The following is a 17,055-nucleotide window of genomic DNA, read 5'->3' as shown; positions in this document are numbered from 1 at the left end:
ATCACATGTTTCGGCCGTTTACTTGTCCATGATTGGTAAATGTGGCTTCATCACTCAACAAGATACATGATACATCTGGAGTGCCCTGTCTTAATGTGCAGGTACATAAGTGAACACGATTCTCATAATAGTTCCCATGGAGCTCTTGACGGAGAGAGATGCGGTAGGGTGGAACGTATGTCGATGAAGAATCAGTAGGTCTCTTGCCTGACCCATGCCACTTCCTCGAGCAACTGTGCGGGAGCTAACGTGCGGATTATCTGCAACAGCAGCAGGAATATTAATTTTCCCCTCTTTGTCGTCACTTGTTGCCTTCTGTTACGTTCTCTAGGTGTACGCTGCTACTTTCACGTAACTAGTTGAAGAGGTTGATAAATAATTGCCGAGATAGCTTATGTCCATTAGGCTATCTTGCCTAGTTCTTTATTGTCAATTGGCATGTTTACGAGGGTAATCCCAAAAGTAAGGTCTCGTATTTTGTTATAAGTACATACACCTGTTTATTTCTACAGTGGTTTACATCAGTTTACAGCTTGAACATTTAGCTATTTTTCGACATAATCAACATTTCTTTCGATGCATTTTTGTAGACGCTGTGGCAGTTTTGTATGCCCATGTCATACCAGCTCGCCGCCATCATATTCAGAAAGTTATGAACCTCGTCGACCGAGCTGAATCGCTGTGACCACAATTAACGCTGACAGGTACTGTGAGACTCTGGAAAACTCAAACGGACAATTCAGAACCGGAGAAGAGGAATGTTGAGCAAGGGCGTACGCATTCTCCATGATAACGCTCTCCCACACATTGCTCGGCAAACCGTTGCTCTCCTGCAACAGGTTCAGTGGAACATAATCACCCACCCACCCCATAGTCCGGACTTGGCGCCCAGCGACTATCATCTGTTCCCTAGATTAAAAGAAAATTTGGCCGGAAAGCGATTCAGCTCCGAAGACGAGGTGAAAGAAGAGGTTCATAACTTTCTGAACAGCATGGCGGCGAGCTGGTGTGACGTGGGTATACATAAACTGCCACAGCGACTATAAAAATGCATCGACAGAATTGGTGATTATGTCGAAAAATAGCTAAATGTTCAAGCTGTAAACTGATGTAAACTATTGTAGAAATAAATAGGTCTATGTACTTATAAAAATAGGAGACCTTCCTTTTGGGATTACCCTCGTATATTTGAAAAAGTGTATGTTTGCACAAAACACACCTTCTAAGCATTATTGTAATCTGTTGATTGGCTAACAATAAGAGCCCCTGACTACCAATCCATTCTGCGGGAACCGCAGATCAATAGCACTTTCCATTTGCGCAATATTTGCAGCGCATTCACCTAATATATACCTATACACACACACAAACTATTCAGTCAGCCAGTTTTTTTAAGTGTAACAATCAGGCACAGAAAAAGCTTCGCTTCCTGAAAGTTGTTTAAAAATCTCTATAAATATCTTATTAACGAATTTAAATATTTGTTTGTGTATTATCAAATCACTAGTTGTATAAATAATTCAAAGGCCAACATCGCTTAACTACTGTTTACTGGATAACTGGGTTCAACACACTGAAGATGCCGTCATCGGATCTGAATGTAGCTTAACATTTACAAACAATTTGGATATAGCGATACAGCTCATACAAAATCATTGTATATAAAAAAAAATTAAAAACAACTGCTCTGACGGTCATTCTTTTCCATCAGATATGTAAAACCTAAGTTACAAAATAAAACTATTTGCTTCGTGACCGCTGCTCGACTATCAACGGTCGGCATCACACAGTGTTTTTTATTCACTTGTGACAATGATTTTATATCAACTGGTGTGCCTCATGTATCGTTATATCCAAATGGTTCGTAAATGTTAATCTACATTCAGATCCGATGATGGCTCCTGTAGTGTGTTGAAACCGGTTATCCAGTAAACAGTATTTAAGCGATCTTGGCTTCTGAATTATTCCTACGACAGAGTGATCGCCCCACTACGCACTGTGTGTTCGCTCCAGAATCATTAATTGTTTACAAATTTATAACGCTTGAGGAAAATATTGTCCAAACTTCACTAAACGCTGTTATTAACAAGTTGGTTCTTGTAATAAGAAGACGTTGTGGTTTAGTGACCACTTCTGCATCAAACATGAATAATGGCGTTTCAGGCCATTGTTTCCGTTCGAAAACTGTACAGTTCAGGATCGGTATCAGACAAAATCGCCATGAACAAGGGAATCATCCCACCGATGCACAAGGTTGAATATACACGTCTGGAAAAATCCCGTACCCTGCTACGGGAAGAAGTCCATAACTTTCTGTTCAAACTTGTTCGACAGGAATCATTGACCTTTCAGGTTCTTTTTTAAGAACCGAAGATGTGATGGAAAGAGATCAGAACTATAGGGAGGACGGTAGAGTGCCTTCCACTTGAACTGGCCTAACATCTGCTATGCTTACGACATTTGCGATAAGACGTGCCTTAACATGAAACAGCAACATCCATTGTCGCAGTTCTTTTTCGACACATGCTGTGTAAGTAGGCTGTTTAGGTTTTTATGTTGGTAACGCCACGTAGCGCTCTGTATGAAAATCACTGACTGTGCTGTGCGCAGTCTATGGCTGGTTTGCGTGGCTGGTTCGCATTGTAGGAGTTTTTGCTATTGTATTGTTCGGCAGTTGGATGTATGAAATGAAATGTCGTGTGACGAGGGCCTCCCGTCGGGTAGACCGTTCGCCTGGTGCAAGTCTTCCGATTTGACGCCACTTCGGCGACTTGCGCGTCGATGGGGATGAAATGATGATGATTAGGACAACACTCAGTCCCTGAGCGGAAAAAATCTCCGACCCAGCCGGGAATAGAAACCGGGCCCTTTGGATTGACAGTCTGTCGCGCTGACCACTCAGCTACCGGGGGCGGAAAGTTGGATGTAAACAGCGCGTAGCGGTGCGCAGTTGGAGGTGAGCCGCCAGCAGTGGTGGATGTGGGGAGAGACATGGCAGAATTTTAAGAGCGGACGATCTCGACGTGTGGCGGCCAGATAGAGTAAATTTGTAATACTGGATATCATGAACTGATATATATATTATGACTTTTGAACACTATTAGGGTAAATACATTGTTTGCTCTCAGTCAAAACCTTTCATTCGCTTAGTATGCCTATCAGTAGTTAGTGCTTTCTGTAGTTAGAATATTTTATTTAGCTGGCGGTATTGGCTCTCGCTGTTTTGCAGTAGTTGATGTTTGTGAGGTAAGTGATTCATGAAAGGTATAGGTTATTGTTAGTCAGGGCCATTCTTTTGTAGGGATTATTGAAAGTCAGATTGAGTTGCGCTGAAAATATTGTGTGTCAGTTTAGTGTTGATCAGAATAAGTAAAGAGCGAAATGTCTGAGTACGTTCAGTTGTATTCAGTTGCTTAAAAATCAAATAATGCAAGGGGTTTATCAGCACAGTAATTGATAAACTTTTCTAAGGGGACGTTTCAGCTGGACCATGTACATTCTTCATTCTGCAATGGATGTGTGCCGATGTTCCTCCATCGGCAGGCAAGAAAAAAATATCAGCTCTTTGGTCCTATTTGGACGCATCTGATAATAACGTCGCTATAGCTCATCTTTCCGTATTTACCGCACCCAAGGCGGAAAGAGACGAATGCCGTACTAATGCCTTGCTTATTTACTCCCATCGGAATTGCGCTATGTTGCATATACGCAGCAGCAAAGTCATCAAACGCAAACTTTTTGATCACTCCTTGTAATGAAGGTGCTGTCTAAACCAACTGGAGTTGAAGCAGAGGCGAAACGACTCCCAGAGAATCCTTTTGCAATGTATACCAGAGTTCTACCAAGATCGTGCTGAAATGTTCTGCACTACTGGTGCACAATCACGTCCCTTGTAGTTGTATAGGGTGATTGCAATTAAAGTTTCGCTACCTGAACCAGTGTAGACGGAGAACTATTTGCCATATGGATGCCCAGCTTCGTAAGAATGATGTCCAGACTGTGTCGTGCAGGATTTGAAATCTTAGTGTCATGACTTGCCGTTAGGCGCCGGTACTGGTACGGCGACGCAGGTTTGAAACACAAGCTTTAGTGTGCATCACAGGTGCAGACACTCAACATAGTTCGGGATAAGGTGATCTATATCTACATCTACATCTACATCCATACTCCGCAAGCCACCCGACGGTGCGGGGCGGAGGGTACTTTGAGTACCTCTATCGGTTCCCCCTTCTATTCCAGTCTCGTATTGTTCGTGGAAAGAAAGATTATCGGTATGTCTCCGTATGGGCTCTAATCTCTCTGATTTTATCCTCATGGTCTCTTCGCGAGATATACGTAGGAGGGAGCAATATACAGCTTGACTCCTCGGTGAAGGTATCTTCTCGAAACTTGAACAAAAGCTCGTACCGAGCTACTGAGCGTCTCTCCTGCAAAGTCTTCCACTGGAGATTATCTATCATCTCCATAACGCTTTCGCGACTACTAAATGATCCTGTAACGAAGCGCGCTGCTCTCCGTTGGATCTTCTCTATCTCTTCTATCAACCATATCTGGTACGGATCCCACACTGCTGAGCAATATTCAAGCAGTGGGCGAACAAGTGTACTGTAACCTACTTGTGATCAGAGCTTTACTCCTAAAGCTTTTTTTTTATCAAAACAACAGCAATAGCGCTGCTGCTCTCCGCCAACGTTGAGGCATTAAAGGAATACGGAGAGTTTCTGTTTCTGCACCGGGGTTGAAGTAAATGACTCAGAATGAACTGGGTATCTGGGAATTGCTCCTCTGAGAAGTCGACGACCAATTGCACCACAAATTGTTGAAGAAATTACTGTTGACATGGCTGAGAATGCTGGACGCATTGCCTGATATTCGAGCAATGCACGACTTGTGTCACGACAGCTGAACATTGCGTGGTCCACGGTTCCAAAAGTGCTGCGAACAGTTGTGGAATGTTATGTCTACTGCGGTGCAAGGCTGTCGCGAATCCAAATGCTCGTCACATTGAGCAGTGTTTGGAACCTAAACATGGGTACGTAACAACAAATGTTACATTCTGAAGTGGAAATTAAAATGTGTTTCTTTCCCTTTTTTATTCGTTGTTTCTCTTCCACATGTCCTTACAAATGTTTTCACGGCGTTTTATTGTCCTGCTATCTCTCGTTTTTCATGGAGGCTCTCCCACGTATTTTCTGAATGGTTTGATGCGGCTCTCCACTACTTTCGCACCAATGCCAGCCTCATCATTTCAGAGCAGCACCTGCAACCTACCTCCTCAATTATTTGTTAAATAAATACGTCTGTCTTCCCTTACAGTGTCTGACTTGACTTTCAGCATCTCCCATGCTTCGATTCCCTTCATTTCTGGTTTTCACACAGTTCCTGATTCACTTCGATATAATACTGCGCTCAGGGTGTACACTCTCAGAAATATTTTCCTCACATTAATGTCGATGTTTCATTCTATTGAACCTCTTTTACCGCACAATTCATTCTTTGTCTGTTCTTATCTCTTTCTTACATCCCTCTTCTTTCATTCGCCTTACGATACTTTGTTGAAACATAGAAGTTTTGCTCCACATCGCATAATTCGTGGTCCACTGTTCTCAGACATTTCTCGCCAATCTCATTACTACTATTTCTCATTACTTTCCTCTTTCTTTGTTTTCTTCTCAGTCGATTTTATGGGATCAATACTGTTCATTCCATTCAAAAGAATCTGCAGTTCTCTCTCACTTTCATTGAGGGTAACATCGTCATTGGCCAGTGTTATACTGCAATCCTTTCAACATAAGTTTGAATTACTGTATATTCCTTAAACTTTATTTTATTTCTTTCATTGTTTCTTCGACGCACAGGTAGAACACAAGTGGAGACAGACAACATTTCTGCCTTACGCCATTTTTGACCGACCATCTTGGTCTTCCATTCTTACAACTCAACGTTTATTGTTACACATGCTGTAAATTATGCATCTATCCCTGTAGTTTATACCTACGTGCACTCTCCCCTATACTAGCATGAGAGAAGAATATTGCAGTTTCAGCTAGTGTAAAAAAATGGAGATGCCGGAGTAGTTGTACGTAATGGCCCTAGTCGTATTTCTCCGCGAAAACATACAGGCTTGGGATAACTTCCTGGCAGATTAAACCTGTGTGCCGAACTGGGACTCGAACTCGGACCTTTGCCTTTCGTGGCCACGTGCTATCCAAGCACGACTAACGACCCGCCCTCACAATCTTACTTCCGCCAGTACCTCATCTCCTACCTTCCCAAATTCATAGAAGTTCTTCTGCAATATCCTTTCTTACAGGAGTGTAGGTACCGCAAGGTATGCAGAACGTCTGTGAAGTTTCGAAGGTAGCAGATGAAGTACTTTTGGAAGTGAGGCTGTGAAGGCGCTTCGCGAATCGTGCTTGAATAGCTCGGTTGGTAGAACACCTGTTCAGGAAAGGCGAAGGTGCCAGGTTCCACTCTCGGTCCGGCGTACAGCTTTAATGTACCAAAAAGTTTCAAATCAGCGCATTTCGGTCGCTTCGGATAGTTGTATTAACTGTGTAATCGATCGTCGAAGGGAGTAAGTTTGGGGTTTAAGGTCCCAATTTATGGCAGACGGAGAATAGGTTCGAAAAAGGAATGTGTAAGGAAGGAAACCGCCCGTTTATTTTATAAAGGGATCATACCCGAACACTGCTTCAAAGAGTGAAGGAAACGGCAGAATACTTCGGTCGGATTGGCAGTGCGAGGGTGCGAGAACCTCCCGAATGGAAGATCACAGCTTCCTAAACTACGCCTTTTCACTCGGTGTCTAAATAGCGAATGATGTCATGAAGACCATTGTGGTAAGGTTAATAAATCGAACGGCGGTTGAAGAAAGGAAAACTTTAAAAATGTGCCGTCCGCAGCTCGTGGTCGTGCGGTAGCGTTCTCGCTTCCCGCGCCCGGGTTCCCGGGTTCGATTCCCGGCGGGGTCAGGGATTTTCTCTGCCTCGTGATGACTGGGTGTTGTGTGCTGTCCTTAGGTTAGTTAGGTTTAAGTAGTTCTAAGTTCTAGGGGACTAGATGACCATAGATTTTAAGTCCCATAGTGCTCAGAACCAACCTTTAAAAATGTGCCAATTTTTCGTGAAATAATGTATGTGCCTACAGGTCTAAACAAGTAATGTTTAAGACAAGAATTTAATATCCTAGACAACGTTCTAACCTAAAAGTTATTGTAGCCCTTTTAACCACTATTGTGCGATTCCTTGACGTGTAATTACCACAGCCTGTGTCTAAAAGATTCATTTTGAAGATAACTTTAATGCTTGGTTATTTTCATAACACCATTAAATGGGACAACTAAACGACAGAATTATGCAGCACAACATGATGTCTGTTTGTGAGACTCAAACAGATCTTACTCAAGTTTTCCTACGTTCTGCTGCACCTTCAAAAAACCTAACATAGTTAGTTCATTGTTTACGTCGATTACGTTTGGAAATGCTCCGCAACATGAAATTCTTGTATGCTGCCTGTCCACTGTTTGTTCACAATTTCAATCTGATGTGAGTAGTTTCACTACAAGCAAACTACGATGGAATAAGGAAACCAGGAAAGTTATAATTATATAATGAACTAAATAAGATGTTCATTGGTATTTTAACCTAATAAAGCGTCTCAAACGTATGAATTAAAAAAAGCGGAGCTACGTACTGTATCTCAGAAACAAGAGCTACCTAGGCGTTTAAAAAATCATACTCGTTCTGCAGCCTAAAATACACAAGAAATAGTTGTTTTTCAAGCATATTTTTCATATTTTCAATGTTAACCTGCGTAAGCCTAGAAGTAGCTTGATTTCCCCAAATTCAAAGATTTCCTAGAATTCAACAGACGATGATGTTTTAGTGAAAATGGGACTGAGAAATGAAGCGGAGCGTTCGCAGTACAATTGAATATCTTGTTATTTAAATTAATGGCCTGGTTTCTTCTTTATTTATAAAAGAAAGAACAAAAAAGAGTGGATGTAAAAGAAAATAATTGCCCTCCTCACTCGCGTCAAGTTAAGAGATAGGAAGGAGTTAAATTCTACCTCTGCTATTCTACATATCGCATCACCATTAAAAAATCAAGTAATAGCTTTCCATATCGAATGAAATAAAACTTTTACTGCTACAATTCACTGTTGACTAGTAACAGTAAACTTTTTGCGTTCGATATCAATAACAGTCACGGTAAAACTTAACCAAAAATTTTGACCTTTAAAGACTTCCATACATCGTGCTTCACTTTCTTGTCAGTATTTTGCGTCAGCACATAAGCAATAGTTTCTATGTTTTCCACTATGGAGTTTCCTACTTTCATTAACTGTTTACCATCTCAGACATCGCTACCATATTTCTCAAGACACAACTGGCTACGAAACCACTAGCAACAGTAAACTGCCACGAGCAGAAACGTTCAGATCCAAGCGTAATGGCGTAAATCTACGGCGGTGGCTGCCGGACGCTGCGAATATTCGTGGAAACATCTCACTTTTGCAGTGTTCGCGCTGGGGCCCTTCATAATATGTGTGGCGAGCTGCGTACGACTCGAAGTCTAAGGACCGTACCAGCAGAGAAAAAACTCGAAGTCTAAGGACCGTACCAGCAGAGCGTTTTCCACACCCGCTGTAGGTTACTAGAAAGCTCGGCACTGTTATGTAACTTAACGTGTTTTTGGTAATTAATATCAAGTATCATGCAAAACGTTACCATAATGGACTTTCCACAACTTACGTGCAACCAATTCGACGCTGTCACCTGAAATTCGTTTCGGTTGGTGACTAGTTGCTGAAAACAATGTGGCCTCTCAGGATCAACAGGAAAAACGTGAAGCACAGCAAATGAGGCTCACTGATTATTACATCATAGCGGTATTAAATACTGAACCTGCTATATCACCCTTCTACTTTGGTACAGGACACCATCAAAATGGCTGACACAAACCACTTATCAAATTCAAGTATGTGTAAAAAGACGTGTCAGAACGAGATCCTTAGAGTTGGAGTTTCCTTTGTTTCATCAGTATGGCGAAAGAAGAGCCCTGGAAGTTAAAGCAGGTTGGAGGGGCTTCTTCTCGCGTTCTCCATAACCAATCAAGTACAGCAATTTTATATCCCTCTCTATGGCAATGTCTGTGTTCCTGTATCTCTATATATAGTTTTTTTTTTTTTAGGATTCCGTACCTCAATCGACAAAAACGGAACACTTAAAGTTCCTCTTAGTTATCCGTCTGTCTGTTCGAGTGTTAAGACCACTTTTTCTCAGGTAGGCATACTGATAGACGCATCAAATTCAAATTTATGCCACATACTAAAGCCTATGGGTCCCTGGTGGTGAAAACGTTTTTAGCTTATCAGTCAGTGTAATCAAACGGTGCGGACATTCAGGCTGCTTCATGAAATTTGGCAAGAAGTAATATTTCACAGTACACGTAAAGGAAGAAAACCGAAAACTGATAAACTGTAATTACATCACATAAAAATATTCTTTGTTATTACAAACTTACACTGCATTCGTAATCCGTCAAAAGTGTCTCAGTAACTACCATGGGATTTTGATCTCGTTTTCAGTAATATGTAGAATGATTCTCGAGGAAGGTTTATGTACATAATCTACAAATATTTCTTGCTAATTAACTGAGCTACCATGAAATGAAGTCCTCTGTGGAAACGATACCTTTGCCATCTAGCGGTGATAAGTCGCCCGACAGCCGAGTTGACACTTTCTGCCATTAACATGTACACCATCTGTTATGTTTCAAAGCAAAGTAATACTGGTAACTGACGCAAGGTTATACTTTCATCTTTTGGGATGAGGTTCCAGTATCTCATAAAATATGCATTAAAGCGTTCCGTAGAACAGTGCAACACTTGTGTAACAACAATAGCCCTATAGCTGGCTGTACTGCTTTCTTCTCTGAAGACTTAAACCTTACCTGTAATCGCAACAGGAACAAGCGCAAACAAAGTCAACTCGTCTGTAATTGCCAGTTAGCATGGAATATTAATGTAACTCCAAAATTAATAAAACAAATGAGAAATAGCGAATGTGAAATTACACAAAAATTTAAATTTAAGACTTAAAATTAAAACATTCCCGAAAATCCTGGAATTCCCTGGGGACGGATATCATGCCAATATTGATATTGGTAACAGGCAAAAATTGTATGGATGAAATATCTATATATATAGTTAAGTTATCGGTGCACAAATTCTACTCGCACTTATTCGGAATATTTTTAGAGTCATTGGTCTTCTGACTGATTCGATGCAGCATGCCACGATTACTGTCTTTCGCCAGTCTCTTGATTCCAGAGAAGCATTTACATCCTACATCCTCAGTTACTTACTGAGTGTATTCCTGTCTCTTTCACTATAGTTTATACCCTCTACAGCTGCCTCTAGTAGCCCGTCGTCTTAACACGTGTCTTATCATCCTGTCGCTACTTCTTGTGAGAGTTCTCAGGTGTTCCTTCCTTCTGCAGAGAGCCATCTAATCCCAGATCTGACCAGTCCACCTAATTTCCAACATCGATCTGTAGCGGCGTATCTTAAATACTTCGATTCTATTCTTTTCTAGGTTTTGCACAGTCCATGGTTCGCGACTATTAGAGGTGCTAATCTCAGAGATACTGCACATACATACACTCCTGGAAACCGCGGTGTTGGCCGTCGAATGGCGCTAGCTGCGCAGCATTTGTGCACCGCCGCCGTCAGTGTCAGCCAGTTTGCCGTGGCATACGGAGCTCCATCGCAGTCTTTAACACTGGTAGCATGCCGTGACAGCGTGGACGTGAACCGTATGTGCAGTTGACGGACTTTAAGCGAGGGCGTATAGTGGGCATGCGGGAGGCCGGGTGGACGTACCGCCGAATTACTCAACACGGGGGCCGTGAGGTCTCCACAGTACATCGATGTTGTCGCCAGTGGTCGGCGGAAGGTGAACGTGCCCGTCGACATGGGACCGGACCGCAGCGACGCACGGATGCACGCCAAGACCGTAGGATCCTACGCAGTGCCGTAGGGGATCGCACCGCCACTTCCCAGCAAATTAGGGACACTGTTGCTCCTGGGGTATCAGCGAGGACCATTCGCAACCGTCTCCATGAAGCTGGGCTACGGTCTCGCACACCGTTAGGCCGTCTTCCGCTCACGCCCCAACATCGTGCAGCCCGCTTCCAGTGGTGTGGCGACAGGCGTGAATGGAGGGACGAATTGAGACGTGTCGTCTTCAGCGATGGGAGTCGCTTCTGCCTTGGTGCCAATGATGGTCGTATGCGTGTTTGGCGCCGTGCAGGTGAGCGCCACAATCAGGACTGCATACGACCGAGGCACACAGGGCCAACACCCGGCATCATGGTGTGGGGAGCGATCTCCTACACTGGCCGTACACCTCTGGTGATCGTCGAGGGGACACTGAATAGTGCACGGTACATCCAAACCGTCATCGAACACATCGTTCTACCAATCCTAGACCGGCAAGGGAACTTGCTGTTCCAACAGGACAATGCACGTCCGCATGTATCCCGTACCACCCAACGTGCTCTAGAAGGTGTAAGTCAACTACCCTGGCCAGCAAGATCACCGGATCTGTCCCCCATTGAGCATGTTTGGGACTGGATGAAGCGTCGTCTAACGCGGTCTGCACGTCCAGCACGAACGCTGGTCCAACTGAGGCGCCAGGTGGAAATGGCATGGCAAGCCGTTCCACAGGACTACATCCAGCATCTCTACGATCGTCTCCATGGGAGAATAGCAGCCTGCATTGCTGCGAAAGTTGGATATACACTGTACTAGTGCCGACATTGTGCATGCTCTGTTGCCTGTGTCTATGTGCCTGTGGTTCTGTCAGTGTGATCATGTGATGTATCTGACCCCAGGAATGTGTCAATAAAGTTTCCCCTTCCTGGGACAATGAATTCACGGTGTTCTTACTTCAATTTCCAGGAGTGTATTTACGAAATTTCAGTCACCAACTTTCTCTTCCGAATGCGAAAATATTTTGTTGAGTCCAACCTCCATAGGTAGGAATGATCATCAAAGTAAAATACTAGAAATCAGAGCTCGAACATAAAGGTGTAGGTGTTCGTTTTTCCAGCGCGCCGTTCGGTAGTGGAATTGTAGAGAGATAGTATGATGGTGGTTCGATGAACCCTCTGCCATGCACTTAAATGTGAATTGCAGAGTAGTCATGTAGATGTAGATGTCTTGTAGATACACAATTTGTGTCTTTATTAATGTAGTGTTTTCCATTGCCGTCTACATCTTCTTGCCGTTGATAACTGCTAATTCCTACGCCCCAAGGCCAAGAGGTCGCCCTTTATCACTGTCTGCTCTTCAGTCCTATTTGGCAAGAACGATGGCAGCGCTCAAAGTTGTGGTTACCTGCGCCAGTACAAATTCTCATTCCTTGCTTTTTCCAGTCTCTCCAGTTACTGTGTGATGATAAACAATCACCCAGTCCACGGGTGGAGAAAATGCCCGACCCGGCGTGGAATCGGACCTAGGATTCCGTGATCCAGAGGCAGCAACGCTAACCACTAGATCACGATCTGCGGACGCGGAACGAGCTTCCGATCACCGTTGCTGCTAATTTTTATCCAGCTTCATGCAGTGGTTGGGTTCGAACACGGGATACAGTACATTTAGATTACCAGTCAAAGTCGTTGCACTTACACCATGCTCAGACGTACACTCGACGTAAACAGAACAATTAAACACCTATTATTCGTGATGTATAGCCATCGCAGCAGTAGTTACGACAGACCGTCCCTGACTGAGACAACTGAAGTTATCGTCAAAAGCTTGAGTTTTTTCCGATTAAACCAGACAGGAATACCGAGAGAATTCTATGCAATTAAACACGATAACGACGATCTGTACGCAAAGGTGAACTCCCATTAAACGCGGTAAATACCACTAGAGGCGCATGGATGTGAATCCGGTATACTTTTCAAATGTCACATTGTTACACAAAGGCACCTCCCAGTTGACACGGTAAAGCCGAGCCTCCAGTAGTTTAATGTATCACGAAGACACGTTAACTACACTAAGGAAATATTTCTCGTAGTGTGCTATTCATCGGCCTTGAAACAGTGCGTTATCTGTGACCCGTTTCAGCGTTAACAATCAATTCAATGACAGTTTACAAGCAGTTTAGTGCAGACGTATTGTTGTGTTCCGCCGAAAGACAAAATCAGTGCAACAGCTTAGAGGCCTCGAGGTAAACGGCGGAAAGAGCTGTTTTGAGCGGAGGCTGGACTCAAAGGGACTCTAAGGCAACCAGCACTGATTGAACGCCTGCCCATGTGGCCGTGCGGTTCTAGGCGCTTCAGTCTGGGACCGCTACGGTCGCAGGTTCGAATCCTGCCTCGGGCATGGATGTGTGTGATGTCCTTAGGTTAGTTAGGTTTAAGTAGTTCTAAGTTCTAGGGGACTGATGACCTCAGATGCTAAGCCCCATAGTGCTCAGAGCAATTTGAACCATTTTTGAACTGATTGAACATATGAGTTACGCACACAAATTCACTACGTCAGTTATCTTCAATTGGTGACAGTTGTCGTGCACTACTTTTTCAAAGACACATACATAGTGCAGTAATCCTGCCGGGGAAAGGAGATCTAGAGCTGAAAGTATAATCCGAACCACGCATCGCTCCTGGCCAATCTTCACACCATTGAGAGGTGAAGAATAGATTAAAGATGAATGAAAAAAATACGGAGTACGATTGGAATTCAGCCACGCGACCTATCGGTTTCCTAGTACGACCCGACATTTCAACTCCGCATCTTTGTATATAATCCGCAAGCCACTGTATGGTGCTTAGCGGAGGGTACCTTGGGCTCCCACTAGTCATTTCCCTTCCTGTTACATTGGCAAATAGAGTGTTGGGATTACGACAGCTATGCGCCTCCGTATGAGCCATAATTACTTTGAAGGCAGTAGAACCGATCTGCAGTCAGCTCCACATGCCATTGTCTCAACATGTACGTCGAACAGAGTGGTGAAAGGATGAAACGGAAAAAGTGTATAGCTTACTACATTTACGCTATTCATGCAGTGAAACTTCAGCATCACGCATTTCTTCTTTGCTACTAATTCTATTCTCAGTGCATTTTGGAGACAATATCAATGTATACTATCAAATGTTGGCGTTGTCATTTTTGATATTGTTGTGGTTTTCAATCCGAAGGCTGTTGTTTTCGTGATGTTTGAATATCCTGAATGTAATCGACAGGTCGTCTGCAAAAGCTAATCAGTCTGTCACAATACTGGTTTCTCCTAATACGAATGTTTCGTAAATTTTTCGCTCTTGTTATAGTTTCCGCCACTCCTAGATTAATTTGTTAAAGACCTATTTGAACCTCAGCGAATAACCCCCATCACAGTTTCTCAATCATGTTTTAATTTCTACATGTTCCGAAATTTGTCCCTTAATTTTTCCTTTGATTTTGTAACCTTCAATGCGTAACTAAAACCTCAAGTGGATTTTGGGTCCTGACCTCGTTCTTTTATATTTTGGAAGAGATACTTGCGATCCACAGAGTCATAACACTTTTAAAATCTAAGATGGTAAATCTACTTTCTTCTTGCAACTTTTTTCGGCATTACAAAAGCGTCCGATTCCAGCCGTTTGCTTTGACCCATGACGTCACCAATATGCCGGAAACGGCTCAACCGCAACTATAGATACCAAAAATATAGCCTACATCTCCAAGACCCCACCAACTCAAAATACCAAATACCCCAGATCCACTACATGAATTAAAACACAACCGACCTACCACAAATATACAACAGACAAAATATCACAATTATTATAGAATGAAGCCAAAACAAAAATTTCTTACCAAGCCTCCGACTTAGATTCGCCACTGCGCGATCCGCACGCGTGCATTCACACACACACACACACACACACACACACACACACACACACACACACGCCAAAAACAAAAAGTTCTTTTTCACCCTCTCGTGAACTTCAATGTTATATCCATATGTAACTAAAGGCAATAAATTTTTAGACTTCTTTCCGCACAACAAACACATAAACAAAAAGAAACCTTAGTAACTAATTGGAAACACTTCCATAACCCACGCCACAGCACCAACTACCTAACTCAAAACCAGGTTAGCAGAATGATAACCAAAATTCAAATGAACCTTATACCATGCTTTAAACTCAGCACGTCGACTTCCACCACCAGAGACCACCACCAAATACAACACAACATCTGCAAACACAACCAAATCAAAAACATCGAAACACCATTATGTCACGTGTCAAAACAAACAGGTGGAAGCGGACATTTCCGTTGACCCATTTTTTGATACCTGGGATTAGATTCAGAACTAAAAGTTGTTTTCGGCAAGATCTGCATGGTCTGAATCCTATTTGCAAATTTTGCACTCAGATTGTCGTTGAGCTTTTTCCGGGGTACATTGAGACACAATTTTGTGTAAGACAGGAAGAACAGAAATCCATCTGTAAGAATTAACATCCATTCTGTCTCAGGTATATAAGAGGCATTGAAATGAAACTCGGTAACTAGAGTAAAGTAACGGTAATGATTTTATTAACTCAAAAATTTAGTTATACACAGTAGACATGCTCAAAAATAGCCGCCAAAGCTGTTGGCACATTTATCCCATTCCATCCTTGAAGAAGCTAGTAGGCTGCAGTCGGATCCAGATCTGGACCCAGTCATACACTTCGTCGTTCGTTGCGAATCAAAGTCCGCGAATAGCTGGTTTTAGAGGTCGAAACACATGAGTCAGACGGTGAAAGGTCGGGACTGTACGGCGGATGTTCCAGCATTTCCCACCGGAACTGCTACCATTGTCGTCTTCCCCGCATTGGCCGTATTAGGGCGGGCATTATCATGTAGGAGGATAACGCCATTGGACAACATGCCTCGGCGTATCGACTTGATGTCTCCTCTAAGGTTCTGTAAAGTGTCTTGATAACGCTGGGCGCTGATTGTCGCTCCCCGTTCCACGAACTCCACAAGCAGTGGGCTCTTGTGGTAAATAAAGAAGGACGTCATGACCTTACGAGAACTGATGTGAACGGCCTTTGATTTCTTTGGAGGTGGTGAAGTCGCATGTTTCCACTGCTTGCTCTGACGCTTCCATTCCGGTTCAAAATGGTGACACCATGTTTCGTCACCTGTGACAATACGCGACAGAAAGCCGTATTCCTTTTCATGATAACGTTGTAGATTAGTCAAAGACAGCGCCATTCGAGTATTGCGCTGTTAGGCGGCAGTTGGTTCAAAAATGGTTCAAATGGCTCTGAGCATTATGGGACTTAACATCTATGGTCATCAGTCCCCTAGAACTTAGAACTACTTAAACCTAACTAACCTAAGGACAACACACAACACCCAGCCATCACGAGACAGAGAAAATCCCTGACCCCGCCGCGAAGCGAACCTGGGAAGCGAGAACGCTACCGCACGACCACGAGATGCGGGCGGCGTCAGTTGGTGCGAAACCTATTGCGCACAGACTTTTCTAAATTTCAAGTGTTGATGCATTAAGGTGTGGGCGGTGCCCAAGCTAACACTCAGTACCCGATGGTCCGCCCGTTTGTTCGTGCGGTCTGACGCACGGCTTCCCGGGCGGGAAGGGGCGCCTGGTCCCCGGCACGAATCCGCCGGGCGGATTTGTGTCGAGGTCCGGTGAGCCGGCCAGTCTGTGGATGGCTTTTAGGCGGTTTTCCATCTGCCTCGGAGAATGCGGACTGGTTCCCCTTACTCCGCCTCAGTTACACTGTGTCGGCGACTGATGCGCAAACAAGTTCTCCACGTACGCGTACACCACCGTTACTCTACCACGCAAACATAGGGGTTACACTCGTCTGGTGTGAGACGTTCCGTGGGAGGTCCACCGGGGCCGAACAGCACAATAACCCTGTGTTCGGTGTGGGGCGGCGGAGGGGTGAAGTGGACTGCGGTAGCCGTAGTGGGATTGTGGACCACTACAGCTGCGGCGGGGACGGTACCTTTCCGTCTTTTTTAAGTCCCCG

This window comes from Schistocerca gregaria, chromosome 2 (assembly GCF_023897955.1).
Source record: "Schistocerca gregaria isolate iqSchGreg1 chromosome 2, iqSchGreg1.2, whole genome shotgun sequence".
Lineage (NCBI taxonomy): Eukaryota > Metazoa > Arthropoda > Insecta > Orthoptera > Acrididae > Schistocerca > Schistocerca gregaria.
Note: the sequence above shows the minus strand (reverse complement) of the source record.